The 16,772-nt window shown below is 43.8% G+C and overlaps 1 long non-coding RNA gene across 2 annotated transcripts in view; it reads left to right on the forward strand.

The window, feature by feature from the left end:
- Window positions 1-16,772, forward strand: part of LOC142010231 (uncharacterized) — a 263,641-nt gene that overhangs the window by 13,428 nt on the left and 233,441 nt on the right. Inside the window, exon 2 of one of the 2 annotated variants that reach the window (XR_012644737.1) lies at window positions 5,623-5,691. The exons of the other annotated variant lie outside the window; for it this stretch is intronic. This is a non-coding gene — a long non-coding RNA (uncharacterized LOC142010231). The remainder of the gene's footprint in view (window positions 1-5,622; window positions 5,692-16,772) is intronic. 2 annotated transcript variants of the gene reach the window in all.

Consider the following 16,772-nt stretch of genomic DNA (forward strand, 5'->3'; position numbering starts at 1 on the left):
TATAGGAAAGGACAAACCTGTCACCTAGGCTGTGTCTACACTAGTCCAAATCTTCACAGTGGCCAGTGGAGGGGAAAAAGGGGATTTTGAAAGGTGAGGGGTCCTTTCGAAAAGGACCCCCATGTAGCCGTGCCAAGCATCCTAATGCTAGTGAAGCGCTGAATATTCAATTGAGCGCCTCACTAGTAATCTTCGAAATGGCCACAGTCTTTGAGACTTCAGTCGTATCAGCATAATCCTTTCCCAGTGCTTATCTCCTGATTTGTAGTAATTTATTTTCTGGCGTGTACCCCCTGAAATCCTTTTGCATACTGCTAGCGGCACACTAGTGAAACATGGAGATATGCATGTCTCATTGAACTGGAAGGGACCTTGAGATGTCATTGAGTCTGGTCCCATGCACTCACAGCAGGACCTATCACCTTTTTAAGGAGCAGGCTGGGAGCTGAAGCCCCGCCAACTCCCCATCCATTTGGGGGCTGTGAGGCTGCTGTGGGGCTGTGAGGCAGAGCCCTGGTGCCCAGGCTGGGAGCTGGAGCTCTTGCCAGAGCCCCCCACAGCAGTGTGGGGCTGGGAGCTGGAGCCCACACTGCCCCTCCAGCAGCACCAGCTGTGGGATTCCATACCAGCCTCTCTCTCTCTCTCTCTCTCTCATTTTTTTTTTTACAGAAAGAGCACTGGAAAAAGGTAACCAGATTACAGAGGAAATGAAAAATTCTATATAATAAACAAGCAATTAAATTAAGGTGTGGAGAGAGATGTGAAAATTGAAAGCAATTACTATAAATTAGAAGCTAGGAACTGTAAATCATTGATAAGGGAAGCAAAGGGACATGAAGAGTCATCAATGGCAAGTTGAGTTTTAAAGGTATCTTAGGGAAAAGAAGAGTCCTAATTATGATATTAGTGCAATTGAAATGGTTGAATTGTCACTAATAATACCGAAAATTCAGAATGTTTACTATGTATTTCTGTTCTGCAAATGGCTAAAAAAGCCAGATCTGAAAGTAACTCAGGAAGTTGTTAAACACCAGCTATTAAAGTTAAACATTTTTCAAATTGCTATGTACAGAGAACTTGAACCTGTGAGTTTTATAAGAGCTGAATGAGGAGCTCACTGAATTATTAATATTAAAAATATTCATAAGTCCTGGAACACTGGAAAAATTCCAAAGGACTGACAGAAAACTGATTTTGTGCCAATATTTAAAACTGGTAAACAGGATAATGATATGCCTGTCTGCCTGACATCAGTCCCAGGCAAAATAATGGAATGGCTGAACATGAGCTCGTACGGTTTGTCTACACAGAAAAGTTATTTCAGAATAATGCCACTATTTCAAAATAAATTTGTGAGTGTCTACACAATGCAACCACTATTTCAAAAAAGCTTATTTAGAATTTGGTAAACCTCCTTGTATGAGGAATAGTGCCCGATCTGAAATAGATATTTTGGAATAGCGGTTGTATAGACAAGGAATAGGGACTATTTCAAAATAGAGGGCCTTGGGCTATGCCTACACAGCAGCATTATTTCAAAATAGCTGAGAACTATTTTGAAAAATCCTGCGGAATGTTTACACACAAAATGGCTATGTCTACACTGCAGAGATCTTTCGAAAGAAGCTCTTCTGGAAAGCTTCTGGATCTTTCGAAAGAGTGTGTCCACACGTAAAAAAGTGGATCAAATGAGTGATCTGCTCTTTCAAAAGAGAGCATGCATACAGCCCCACTCTTTCAAAGAACAGGTCAGGAATCGAAAATGAAGATTGTTCTTTCGAAAGAAGGGCCCTGCAGACCATCTACACATTTTCTTCTGAAAGAAGCTTTTGAAAGGGCTCTGTCTTCCTGAAATGGGAAAGGAAGAGTGATTTCGAAAGGAGCACCACATTCTTTTGATTTACGTTAGAAAGAGCAGGTTTTGTGCGTAGACGCTCCATGGGACCTTTCGAAAGAGCCACCTTCTTTTGAAAAATCTTCTGAAAGAACTTGCTAGTGTAGAAGCAGCCAATATGTTCTTTTGATATTAAATCAGAATAACACAGAATTATTTCCGGTGACCCTCTTCCTCTCTTAGACGACAAACAGCACCTTTTTTTGAAAGTTTCTTTTGGAAAAAAAGCCCATAGATGCTCCAGGGGTCCTTTTTCCAAAAGAACCATCCTCATGGTGCCTCATTTTTTGATCGCTGGCCTGTTTTGAAAGAGCAGAGGCTGTGTGTACACTCTATCAGAAGAGTAGATTGGTTTTTTTGATACGCTTTTTTGTGTGTGGATGCACCCTCTAAAAAGAAGGTTTTATGGAAGAGATCTTCTGGAAGAACTTTCAAAGGATCACAGTAGTGTAGACACACTATTTTGAAATATATCAGAGAGGTAGCCGTGTTAGTCTGTAGCTTCAAGAACAACAAGAAGTCTTGTGGCACCTTATAGACTAACAGATATTTTGGAGCATAAGCTTTCATGGGCAAAGACCCGCTTCATCAGATGCATGAGTGGGGGTGGTTTCAGAGGAGTATTTAAAGAATGGGGTCCCAGTAAGAGGGAGGGCCAGAGCTGACAAAGTCTATTCAGCAAGATGGAAATGGCCCAGTATCAACAGTACTTATCAAAAGAGGAAAAAACACGTCAGCTCAGACAGGGGGTTGTGAGCCTTAGTCAGAGTCTAATGGACAGACATGAGCACCCAGAGCGGAGAAACTGCCTTTGTAAGCTGCGAGCCACTCCCAGTCTCTGTTTAATCCATGGTTAATGGAGTCAAATTTGCATATAAGTTGCAGCTTGGAGATTTCTCTCTCCATTTGATTTCTGAATTATTTTTGTTTCAGAACTGTCACCCATACATCTGCCACTGAGTGTCCAGGGAGATCGAAGTGGTCCCCCCCCAGGCTTCTGTACATTACCATTCCTGATGTCTGATTTATGTCTGTTTATTCTTTTATGGAGAGACTGTCCAGTTTGGCCAATATAAATTGCAGTGGGGCATTGCTGGCACATGATGGCATATATTATATTAGTAGATGTGCAGGTAAAGGAGCCCCTGATGTTATAGTTGGTGTTAGGTCCTGTGATAATGTCACTAGTGTAGATATGTGAGCAGAGTTGGCAGCGAGGACTGTTGCAGGGGCTGGTTCCAGGCCTTGAGTCACTGGTTTGTGATTTGTAGTGTCTGGGGAGGATTTGTTTAAGGTTATTTTGAAATAAACTATTCTGGAAAATCTCTCCTGGAATAGCTTATTCTGAAATAACCCTGATGAGTAGATAGAGCCCTAGTGTGACACCTTAGTCAGAAAGACTAATGTGATTCTTGGATGAGTCTAGAATAAAAGTGGAGTGATAATATCGTCCCTTTACTGAGGGACTGGTGAGCCCTTCACTAGAATATGGTATCCAGTTCTGGTGTGAACAGTTTCAAAAGAATGTTGAATGTTGATAAACTGGAGAGAATTCACAGAAGAGCTACGGGAATGATGAAGGGAGTGGAAAACTTTCCTTTATAATGAAAGAACCAAGGAGCTGAACTTATTTTTTATATAAAAGAAGGTTATGGGGTAGCTTGGTCAGTCTAGAATTATAAGGGGAACAGAAACTGGATGGCACAGGGGTCTTTAACCAAACAGACAGAGGTAAAATAAGATGAAATGACTGGAAGTTGAACCTAGTCAAATTAGACTCAAAATAAATTGTGAATTATTAATAGTGAAGGTTATTAAACATTGCAATGACTTACAAAGATTGTCATCTGTTTTTCAGCCACTGGAAGTTTAAAACAAAGATAGAATGTTTTTCAAAAAGATAAGCTTTTTCTCAAAAAGGCTTTCCTTCAAGAAAATCCTTGGGCCTCATTAATACAGACAGTCCCATGATCACTGCGGTCCTTTCTGGCCTATGAATAAGCAATGTCAAAATTATTTGTTAAAAATATTGTTTTTGGTTTGGCTTATAAAATGCATGAAAAAAAATCCTACAATCAGATGGATCATTGTGAACCTTATGCAAAGTAAGAGCATCACACAGGTAAGTTGTGCCATGCATTGACAACTCTGAAAATGCCCCACTTCTTTGAAAGAATTCTGGGAGAAAGTAGATTTTTTATTCCTGATTATCTCTAAAAACTTGATCAGTAACAGAATTAGGAAAAGGTAATAGTACAGTAGCAGAATGCAATTGATTTGCATTCTTCAAATGGGTTACATGTAGGTTAATATACAATAGATGGAGACCTTGAGGGCATAGTTTTATACCGTAGTACATTATCAAGTGGACAGCCTGGCAGTGTATGAGCTGAAGGTCAGGGATTCATCATCCTTTCATTAAATAACCAAAATGGAAATCAAAGAACAATAAAAAAGGAAAATCAACAGCAATAGTGGCAGCAAGATTAGAGCTAAGGCTTGCAGAGGGATTACTATTAAAGCTTGTTCGATCTTAAATGCAAGGTTGCTGTGGTTGAATGCCAGGAGCTATTTTCTTCCAGTGCAGTGACCTTCTGTAGTAATTTTTCTTTGGGCAAACTGAAACAGTGAAAAAAGAATGGGAAGATCTTCATCCAGTTTGTTGTGGCCATTTATATTCTCATTAGGAACTCAAAATTCTATTAAATTAGTCATCCTTTTTTATGCTTTATTTGGAAACTTATGAGTGATTTAAATTGAATGCTCAGGGGAAAATACCAGCTTCATTTATTCCAGTAGTTTGCCTTCTGTGAACAATTGTATTCTTTCTCAGTAACTATGTAACTATTACCTGATTTGTTATGTTGAAACTTTATTCAAAGAAAGGCTTGTAATTTTACGCCTAATTTCAAGGATGAGATTTTCGTTTACCATATTTTTTAAAATGTATTTTAATTATTTTAATAACATAAGTATGTTTGCTCTTTTGGGCTTGAAACACTCTGGGCTTGTCTACACTTGCCTGCATCTTCGAAGGGGGTACGTTAATCAGGGTGAAAGGAAATTACTAATGAAGTGCTGCGGTGAATATGCAGCATTTTATTAGGCTAATTCTTCCCCGTGGCAAACTTCAAAGTGCTGGCATTCATGTAGCCCCGGGCACTTCGAAGTGGCCACGCTACTTCAAACTGCTGTTACTCCCCAAAATTTTGAGGAGTAAAGGCACTTTGAAATAGTGCAGGCACTTCAAAGGGCCTGTGGCTATATGCATGCTGGCACTTCGAAGTTTGACACTTTGAAGTTGCTGCAGGGGAGAATTGGCCTAATGAAGAGAGGAATATTCACTGCAGCACTTCATTAGTAATCTCCCATCACCCCGATTAACATGCCCCCTTCAAAGTTTGGGGCAAGTGTAGACCCAGACAGTGATTAAAATAAACAGATGAATTTATTCTGCATAGATCTATTTGGCATGCCTGTATCTGTAAAATGTGCTAAACCTTCCTTCCTCATTGCTGAAGTCTGCTATTTCTGTAACCTAATCTCTGTGTCAAGAAATGTACTGGTCATACCATCAATTGGTCACACTGATAAGTTTAACAACATATTTAGAGCAGAGTCCTGTAAGTCTGGCCAGCAATCCAGTATCCAAATACTTCTGTATATTATTCTTTTTTTTCACTGGGTTTGATTCTATTTCAGTGAATAGTATGTTCTTCTTTCGCCAGCACAGTGGCAGACCAAGGTGAGAGTACAAGAATATTCTATTAGCTGAGCTAAAGGAGCAATTCTTCCTGGTAAGCTTATGTCTGTCTTTGAAAGCGGAATGTATTGCTTGTTCAGTTTCAGTCTGCTTCCTAGACATGCTACCCTACCAGCTAAATAAATAGGCCCTTCCTCCTATTTTCCTACATTGCCTTCTTTAAGTCTCACTTGCTGCTAATTACTGTGACTGCAAACACGTAGACACTAGAGCTGAAAAATATTGAAAGGAAATCTGCAAGTATTTAGTTGACTATATAAACAAATCAGTTGTGTCTGTATCGAGACACTTTTTGGGACTCTTCTCCTTAGTACGTTTTGTACCAGAGATATACTTCTAAAGCAATGAATTTATTTTATTTTATTTTATTTTGGAAAACAAATTTCAAAATGATCACAAGTATTCCAACTGAAAGCCTGCTTCATCAACAAACTGTTGGAGTTATTCAAATTGGTGCATTACCCCATGGATTAAAGAGCTCATTAGTTTCCAAAGCTTCAAAAAGGTTAGGCAGAGAAACTGCCTATTTACACCTTCAAAGAACTTGGCCTATAACTATCTTGATAGAGATGGCCATCTGGGTGCCATTACTTGGGATGTGCACCATTTACCCTCAGGGAAATGAAGGACTTTAATGCCAAAATAAATGTACTATGCCACAGTTTTAAATATATATTTAATTGATTTAACACTCCTGTCTTTCTCTTTCTCCTGAGGCTATAAGAGCCCTGCAGTGCTCACATTATCCATGAGCCATTGTGAAAATGCATGCTCAAAGTCTCACTATTACTTTTTATAGTAATCCCCCATTTAAATTTTCCAGATGCTTTTCCTAAACAAAAGGATTTTCACTTTTAGCCCAGAGTACTCCATGACATACAATGAAGGAATTGTTAACTGGGGTTGGAAATGAAGAAAGATGTAGACCAAGAGAAGCAAATGAAGAAGGAAATAACCCTCACTGCCAAAATCCTTTGTGCAGCATTACATCTGTAGTTAGAGAAGAGAGAGCGGGAGAGCTATAGAAATTATTTTTGACCGGTAAATTTCATCTCTGTTAATTTATTTATGGGCAAACGAGGGGCAAGATTTGACTGAGATGAGGCAATTCTACGAAGCCGAATTGAAAAGAACATAAAAACATACAGTCTAGTTTATGCAACTTTTTACCACTAATCATTCTCACATAATTGAAAAGGACTGTAAACGTTTGAATAACATATGCTGTTCTTTAAAGGTAATAGGTGAGAATGAAACATATTCCCACTCACCTTTAATACAGTTTTATGGAGCAAAACTGAAAAAATTGAACATAATTGACTATTTTAAGGAACAAACTAGAGATGACAGATGGTTCAGTGGCTAGCTTGCCACCCTAGGCTGTAGGAGACTTCAGGACAGAGGCTTGGAAGGGACCTCCTGGGTCACTGAGTCCAGACCCATGCTGGAGCAGACAATCCTCTCATGTAATCCACTTGATAAATTTTATCAAGATGCACTTTAAAACTAGCTGAGGAGTTTGTCCCCACTACTCCTATTAGAAGATTATTCTAAAGCTGTCCTACTGGAGACCAAGGTTCTATTCCCTGTGGGAGCCTGGGAAAGTCATTCACTCTGCATGACCCTATCTGTGGCCATGTCTACACTTGCAAGTTCTGTTGGAAAATCCAGCCCTTTTTTGAAAGAAAACATGGAGCGTCTACACACAAAAGTGCTCATTTGAAAGTAAATCGAAAGAACACAGCTCTTTCTTCAGAGGTGCACTTCTGCTCCCAGGTCAGGAAGAGCACCTTCTTCCAGAAGAGTCTTTTGGGAAGAAAGCGTGTGTAGACGTTCCACGATCCCTTCTTTTCAAAGAGCAGTCCTCCATAGTGCTGGCTAGTGGAGATGCCCCTGCCAGCACTATTGGGGCTCTTTGGTCTCTGCCTCCAGGTGCTCTTAGAGCTGCAGGGACCCAGAAACCCCATGGCAGGAACCTGAGAATGTGAAGGCAGCGAGCATGTGTGCTGCTGTGACCCGTTCCCTCCAGCACTCCTGCACCACCCAGGGGGCCCCCAGGGAGCTGGCTGAGGGGTCACAGGAGTCCACCTGGGGCGTGAAATGGAGGGCCCCCTCATGAACTGATTCAGAGCTCCAGGAACTCCTGGGGCTCTGGCAAGATGAGGAGGTCCTCTGGGACACCATGAGAGCCACTGGTGGAATGTCCCCACCTGCACCTGACTGGCCAGTGGCTTGGTCACCAAAGGCTACCCTGCCTGGACCACTGACCAGGTCTGGTGCAAGGTAAAGGAAATGCAGCAGGCATATATGTGGGCCTGGAACAGCGCCGGGCAGTTGAACAGGCCCTGGCCACCTGCCCATATTATTGGGAGCTGCACAGGCTCCTCAAGGGCAAGGATAGCTCCCCACACTGCAGCCTGCTAGACATGGCAGTCCAGGAGCCTCCTGCTGCACCATCCTGGGAGCCAGGACCAGATGGGGAACAGCCTGGACCTACCAGCCAGGCCAGTGTACTGGACCTGGAGTCAGAGGTCCCATCCGAGGATGAGTCCACAGACAGGACCCTTGTCACTGAGGCGCCCTCAGCACCCTCAACACAGGCCACCTCAATCTGGGCATCCCCTGACCTCTTTGAGGGACCCTCCAGTAAGTTTTTGGCACATTGCATATCCCAGGGTGGTTGTGGGGCACCCCTGCCATGGCCTGAGGTGATCCAGGCACATTGGTGATGGCCCAGCTCCAGAAGTCCCACCCAGGTGTGCACCCCTGGCACATGGTGATGCCTGCAGGTGATACCGAGCACCAGCCCCCGTGGACAGTGCTGCAAACTGCATGCATGTGTGTGGTGGTCCAGGAAGGCCCAAGCTGCACCCAGCTCACCTGCCACCCAGTTGGGGACCACCCTTTGCCTGGACAATTCCACTTGCCCACTAGGCCATTCCCCATGGGGGGAGCTGGGGACCCTGCAACAGTCAGCCCCATCCCCAAGGTGTGGTGGAGGCCATATGTGGCATGGCCCACTGTGCAGCGTACATATGCCTTAACTCCCAGGACATCCCCATCCCTCAGCCCAGGGGTGAAGGCAGCTGTCTGTGAGAGGCAGGGGGCACAGCAACAAGGGAAGGTCTGTGGGACTGACATGGCATCTTTCTTGCCTCTTCCATCCCTTACAGCTGTGCCATCTGAAGGCTGGTAGAGCCCCAGCACACGCCCAGGGCTGACCAGCCTCATCCAGGCTGTCAAGCTGCAAAGTCTGAGACGGGAATCTAAGAAGGCTGGACCACCCACACCACTAGTGTCTGGGCAGCTGGAGAACATGTCACCCGTGGTGGAAGGTTGAAGCTACACCTACACAGCCCCCCTCCACCACCAGAACATCCTGGCAGAACCGCAGCTGATGCTGGTGGTGGGAGACATGGGCAGAGGTGGTGGGCTTGCTGTGCACAGTGTGCATAGCCCTCACTGAGTGGCCAGCCCAGCCTCCCACACCCACAAGGCCCCCACTAGTGTCCCTGAGGCCTCTGCTGTCCAGCTGCTGTCAGACCTCTCCCCTGCTGCCCTATGGAGCTTTGCAGCCTGGATCATGGCCAAGGTGGGCCTTGCTGAGGCAGCCCCTCCTGCCCCACTACCAAGGCTGAGCACTCTGAACCCACCACCGAGGCTAAACCCACTGAACCCCCACTTCCCAGTGCTCCCAGCCCTATCCTTGCCCCAGTAGGGACCCTGCATCTGAGGCGTGAATACCACCCCTGCCCTGGACAAATGCCCTTGGCCCCACCCCCTCAGGATGAGATGCCTTTTCATCCCAAGCCCCCATTCTCCACTGTAGATAGTTAAGTGCACCGCTTTTAGTTTTCCAAACTTCCTATTTTTCAGTAAATGGTTTAATTTTTCAGCACCCCCATTTCCCCTGTTATGGATAGAGAGAGATGAGGGGTGGGTGGGTGGAAGGAGCCTGTGAGAGGTGCCCAGAGGAGGGTCACTGTGGTTCATGGGCAAAAGCCTCCTGGAGGGGGCTTCCCTGATGTGAAGCCTATCATGGTGGACTGGACAGTCAGGGCTGCAGTGGGCTGCTCATAGCCATGGCTGGTCTCAGATATCGAGCCCTGGGGAAGGTCTCCTCTCTGGCCTCTATGAGACTGTGGAAGGCACAGCAGGCCCCCATGACCCCCATGCCCTGGGGGGACGTTCTCCACCCTAGCACTGAAACACTTGAAGAGGCACTTAAATCTTGCCTTCGAGCACCCAAAAGTGCACTTGGGGGGATAGTGTGTCTGGGAGAGATGTCCATTGAAGAGCTCCTGGGTGGAACAGAAGTGGCCTGTGTACAGCCGCATAAACTAGGGCTGCAGGGAATAGATTGGGTTGCCAACCATGCAGAGGGGCATGGCAACTTCCCCAGTGGTGCGCTTCCACTGGGGAATGTAGGTCCTGGCCTCCATCTTGCAGTAGAAGCTGGAGTTCTGGATCATGGGCACATTGTGTGCCAGGCATGGACAACCCCCGTAAATATCCATAAACCAGCCCCGATGGCCCACCAGTGCCTGGAGCACGACGGACTGGTCACCCTTCCTCTTCATGTAGTGGCCGGTGCTGTGGTCCGGGGCAATGCACATGCCACTGAGCACTCCAAAGCAATCGGGGAAGCTGAGGGTTGTGAACTTAGCAGCGGCCACATCCAAGTCCCCAACACGCATGAGCCTCCAGAACAGAACCTGGTTGATGGCCCTCATGACCTGCAGGGAATAGAGAACAAGGAAGCTTGTGGGTATGAACGGGGGGAGCCCTGCCTCCACCCCAGACCCTGCCATAGGTCCCCTTCCCCTGCATCCTCTGGTTCCACCCATGAGGCCACCCCTCCAGCAGTGGGTCTGTGTATGGGTGGAACATCACAGTCCCCCAGGGCAGGGCTTCACTGCACCGTCTGCCCCACCCCCTCACTCCCCTGCCCCAGACCATGAAGGTCTCCTTGCCTGGCAGCTCCCTCTCCCGTCCCCATGCTGGGCCAGCAAGTGGAGTGCATCTTAACTCAAGGACGATGGTCCCAACAGTGGACTTGTCCACCCCAAGCTGGTGCCTGATGGAATGGTAGCTGTCTGGGGTGGCGAACTTACAGATGGTGATGGCCACATGCATCTCCACCAATAGGGCTGGCTGCATCCGGGTGTCCTGGTGTCAGGATGGGGGCGAGCCAGTTGCAGAGATCCATGAATGTGGTCCTGAAGTCAGTGTGCGTCATTCCATTTGTCCAGGATCACCCAGTCCAACCAGTCGGAGCTCATGGTGTGGGCCCATACGTGCTGCATGGCCTGAGAGTGGTGTGGTGCAGCAGGGGTTGTGGTGGGTTGGGACCCTTAGGGCTGGGTCTTCAGCACTGCAGAAGGAGCAGGATGGCCCTAAGTAGGATGGCCAGCAGGCCAGCCAGGGTGATCCTGTGGGTCTGTACCTGCTGTGGGTCCCTGGCTTTCAGACGTGAGGGTCAGAATTGGGCACAGGTGCAGCTTCTCTGTAAACAGCTCAGCAGGCCTCAGCAGCATATGCAGGGGGTGGTGTTTGGGAAGGGCCCTTTAAGGGACCATGTGGCTGACCCTTCCAGAAGGGCTTTCTGGCCACGTGATCCCATCTGCAGTGGCTGTGTGGATGTGCTCTTTTGAAAGAACAGATTGCTCTTTCAATCCATTTTTTATGTGTGGACACAATCCTTCAATAGATGAGCTTCCAGGAGATAGCTCCTGGAAGATCTTCTTTTGACGGCTAGCTGTAGTGTAGACACAGCCTGTAAAATGGAGATACCAGGACTTCACAGGGCATTAATACACTCAGGCTATGTTTACACTACAGCAATCCATCTACAGAAATTACTGTCAGAAGAGCTCTTCAGGCAAAACTTCTGTTGACACATCATGTCCACATACAACAGTGGATCGAACGAGCATTCTGCTCTGTTGACGGAGCAGGTTACTCCTGCCTGGTTATGCTCTTGACAGAAGGGCCACCTGGAAATTCAGCAAGCAGGGCTGCCCAGTGAACTGGAAGCCCTGCCTGTCGATAGAAGGTTCCCCCATGGATCATCTACACAGATTTTGTTTGGCAGTAACTGCCAACCAAGGCATTATTCCTCATTGTGAAAAGGGAGAATGCTGTTGGCAGAAGTGCCGAGTTTTGTCGACAGACTGTCGAAAAAATGCATTTTATGTGTAGATGTTCCATGAGTTTTGTAAACAAAACTCTCTAGTGTAGTCATAGCCATACAGAACAGCAAAAAATTCAGAGGCCACTATTTAGCCAAAGCTATTTCCTTAGAATAATATATTGGATCATGTTAGTAGTATGAATTTTAATTTTTTTAAAAAAGGATTGATAAAAACATGTTAATGCTTCAACTTCCATTAATGGAATTTCAGTCCTACAAAATCACATCTTTTTGATACGAGTAAAAATGTAAGAGGCTGACAATACATTAGATAGAAGCTGACAGGGAGAAGAATTATATTCCTTTGGGAAATAATATAATCTCCTCTGTTCCACGCCCTGTTTCTATGTGTATGGTCGCTATGTCTGCATTAGCCCAAGAACTTCGAAAGGGGCATCATAATGAACCTAATTGAAAGATGCTAATGAGGTGCTTCCAGGAATATGCAACACCTCATTAGCATAAGGGCGGCTGCAGCACTTCGAAAGTGCCGCTTTCGATCGTACACAGCTCATCTACATGAGGTCCTTTTCGAAAGGACCCTGCACGCTTTGAAATCCCCTTCTTTCTATTTGGTTATAGGAATAAGGGGATACTGGAGAAATACTGCAAAGAGAAACAAAGTCAGTTATCTGTAATGATTGTAAGCAATTTAATTTTGCTATGTTTATATGTTTAACTGACAAAATGCAGTTAATTGGTTTAATTGCTTATTGGACAGACTCTGAAAATGCAGCTGTATTAAAAGAAGATTAGTTTCACTCTGAACTGGTTACACAGAGCCCAAAAGATGCTGCACCTAATTGTTGTTTGTAATAATCATTACTTAATTCTGGTGTAGAGCTGAACTAACTTTTCACAGTGGCTTGGAGGTCAGAATTAATAGCATGAGCAAAATTCTTGGAAAGCCATCAAGCTGGTCATAATTTGATTTCAAAAGTGTTCTATATTTTAGCAATGTCAAAAGTCCTAGTGATCTTCTCAAATTCCCATTACTGGCCAGACTTGTCACGCTTGTCTTAGTTTTACTTCCCACTCAAATGAAGGAGAAGAGAGAACGTTCAATTTTTTTTTTTTTGGAAAGATTGACATCCATTCGTTGAGCGTTGGACTAAATGGGCCCTGTCCTCTGTTATCCAAATAAAGCAGGCAAATTCTGAGCCATGGTTTGAGTTGAATCACCAAGAGGAGTTTTAAAAACTGGAGATGGGGCTACATAGCAACATAAAAAAGCACATAAATAAAATGTGAAACCAAATTAGATATTTAAAGAAATGTGGAAACTAAATCCTCATGGTTCATTAGCTTTAAATTAATTAAATTCAGTTTTATTATTTTATTTATTTTTACATTCATTTAATGGATTGTTACAGTGTGTTTTTATTTAATATTTTACTCTAATTTATTGATTTTGCATTTTTTATTTTGGTCTCTGAATATTTTAATTTGCTGTAAATGTAATGTGAGCAATAATATACAAACCTAATAATATTTGTACTATCAAGTGTTTTCCAAATAGATGATCACGAAGACAAAGTGATATACAAAATATATTATTGAATTGATAAAATAGGTTTCTTTTTCATTAGAGTTGTATAAAAACATTTTCACTGATACCTCTATTTCATCAACTGACCCTGTGCCTAAACCACTGATGGTTAGCTATAGTCATCAGGGATCTCTGACCATTCAGGTTATTGTTCCAATCATCAAATAATTGTTTTTATTAAAACCCACTGGTTTGTATAGGTTATAGCATTCTCACAGGTCCTAGAATTTAGTATATGTTGGGACATTTAAGTGTTTCATATGTAATGTTAGGCCACGTGAAACAAAACTACTGACTATTGGATTTCACCAAGGGCCAAAGAAGAGAGTACGTGTCTTAAGCAGTGGCCTGGGAAGTCTCACTCTTTGGCCTCGAATCTCTCTTTCTGTGGCTGCAAATCTCACTTTTCAGGACAGTGACAGAGGGGTAGCCTTGTTTGTACTCCAACAAAACAAAGTGGCAGAAATGTATCACTTTCAAGACTAACAAAATAATTTATTTGGTCATGAGCTTTCGTGGGACAGACCCACTTCTTCAGATCAATTTCATTTCCAATACAGACTGACATTTGTAAGTAAAGAGGACTGAAAGGAAAAAAAATGCAATAAAAACTGACAAATCAAATAGGGTAGAAGGAAGGGTGTGAGAGAAGGGTGATGTTAAATGTCCTGTCTGAGATAATACAGGCAGCACAGGAAGAGAAGCAGTCCTTGTAATGCATGAGGTAGTTAGCTGATGTCTTTGTTCATACCACGTTAGTGTGTTGAATTTGAATAAGTACTCTAGCTCAAAAGGAAGTCCTGTGGCACCTTATAGATTAACGGATATTTTGGAGCATAAGCTTTTGTGGGCAAAGCTTATGCTTTTAGTCTGTAAGGTGCCACAGGACTTCTTGTTGTTTTTGAAGATGCTGACTAACTCGGCTACCTCTCTGATACTCTAACTCAGAAATCTCTCGCTCTAATCTGTTGTTAAATTCTCTATGTTGCAGGACACAAATTCTCAGGTCTTTAACAGAATGGTCCACTCCATTGAAGTGTTCACTGACAGGCTTATGTGTATTGAGTTTCTTGATGTCTGCTCCATGTCCATGTATTCTTCTGTGAAGGTTTTGCCCAGGGAACAAAACCTTCTGATTCCTATCTGCTGATAGGAATAAGGGGATTTCAAAGTTCCTGGGATCCTTTTGAAAAAGACCCCCGTCTGGACGTGCTGCGCAGAAACGAAACGTGGCAATTTTGAAGAGCCACAGCTGGCGTCATGCTAATGAGGTGCTGAATATGCATTTCAGTGCCTCATTACTAATCTTCAAAATGGCCATTTGCATGGCCATTTCTAAGATTTGGGCTAGTGTAGTTACATCCCTAGAGCCTTCTGGAGTGTAGCATCATGATTCAGAATAGGTTGGGGGCTATAGGTGAGGACAAGTGGTGTTCTGTTATTGATCTTGTTGGGCCTATCTTGAATTACGTGGTGTCTGGGTATTTGTCTGGCCCTGTCAATTTTTTCTTTCTTTCTTTTTTTTTTTTTTTTTAAGGACAGACAACCTTAGCATCTCTGAGGTACCTGCCTGTGGACATTGCGTTTCTTGCCTGTCTTGCCACTGTGCAGCATATCAGGCTCTGAGGAATGTTGTCATTCTCCGCGGGCTGATTTTCTAAACGTGGAGTGGATTCTTCCTCACAAGAGTCAAAAAAGGAAGAACTAGGCAATGTCATCTGATGCATTTCAATCAGCTCTCTTCTCCACAGAGAAAGGGTCTCATGGCTTGAAAAAAATCAACCTTCCTTTTCTCTTGTCCTTACTGTGCCTGCTTTGCAAAGTCTGCCTGTGATGGGGTGTGATCACAGAAGACCCCGTGGGATGTTCACTGGTGTACTGATCATGCCACTGACACCTGCCCTTTTGCTTCCTGGGGCTCCCTACCATGCTGTCCTGCTCAGCCAGATCCTTTGTCTTCCCCAGCTATGGCACAGAGTTGGGGTTTTCTTCCTCCTGCAAAGCAAAGCAGATACTGATTAACCACAGCTCTCTGAGGAGGCAGTTCTAGGGCACAGCACCTGGGAAACCATCATCCCAGGCGAAAATCCCAAATAAATCCATCTTTCTCTATGCAAAAGATTTGCACAAAGATAGCCTATTAGGTAAGCCCCCTTTACCAATAAAATGGAGATATGCACAACAGTAGCCCTCCGCAGGTGAAGATTCAATACACGGAGCTTGATTATAAACAAAATAAACAGGCAGAAGATAAAAAGGCAGCTCAAAGAGGGTTACCAAATTAAAATAAAGAAAATGCATAGCTAGGTCTAGTCTACTAATAATCTAGTTATGTGTAAGCTCTTACTCTACACAGGTGTTCTTACATCAGGTGAAAGCTTCAGGTCATACATTTTAGAATTCTCCCTGATGGAAAAAAAAATGAATCCCGAAATGGAAGTTTGACATTAGCATGCTTAAACATATAAACAGACATACTCTCCATATTTCTAACGTCACACAGAAGAATGGTACATGCACAAAAATATGGTATACAGATTCAGTAGGTTATAACATTAAAATATTATAAGTAGTGTTTTGTCCAAAGCATCTCTGTGTTATGCATATTTATATTCATAACCGATTTTCTATAAGGCATTGCAGGGAAGCAGGGGTAGGGGGTCAGTCACAGTGTCCTGTAGGTACTGAAGTTCTCTTGGAGAAGCAGCTTTTACTGCCAGCAGCAGACTCTCTCTGGATATTGCTATTCTGCTCTTTGTGAATGGTTTAGATGTTTTGGTCCAGCAGCACTGCAGTTAGAGACGTGTTTTTTATTGTAAATGTTCCTGGTAAGACCCCCTCTTTTTTCTTTTTTCAATCTCATGTTTCTGCAATAACTTGCTCAGAATGGGCGTGAGAGCACATTCATTTTCCTGAAGGGTAGCTATGAGAGGGCCATATCATAGGAGGAGAGAGGGAATATGAGAGGCTCTCCATTTCTGTGTGTGTATGGTCACCTGTCGCTATTGATCATTAACTAATCTTGCTAGCAGTATGGCTTCAATTTTCTTTTTTCACTGTGGATTAAGCAATGTTGCCAACATACATTTTTCTCTGTCAGATATTACAGTAAATGTGTGGTGCACAACAAGGTCAAAACCGGTCCCCCTCAGCCACTGTTTAATACAGCCTTTTATTTTAAATGGATTAAAATTTGCAGATGGATACTGTTTAATGGTATTAAATTGAGAACATTACCCTTTCAGCTGTCTTAAATGGCTGCAGAGAGGCTGCAAAATGAACTACATAATTCTTTTGTGAAGATCAATGGAAAAAGCAGGAGAAAGGCAGTTGTTTGCTTTGTAAAAGGCTGGAATTGTAACAAGCTGTTTAG

The sequence above is a fragment of the Carettochelys insculpta genome, chromosome 3 (genome assembly GCF_033958435.1).
Source record: "Carettochelys insculpta isolate YL-2023 chromosome 3, ASM3395843v1, whole genome shotgun sequence".
Classification (NCBI taxonomy): Eukaryota; Metazoa; Chordata; order Testudines; family Carettochelyidae; genus Carettochelys; species Carettochelys insculpta.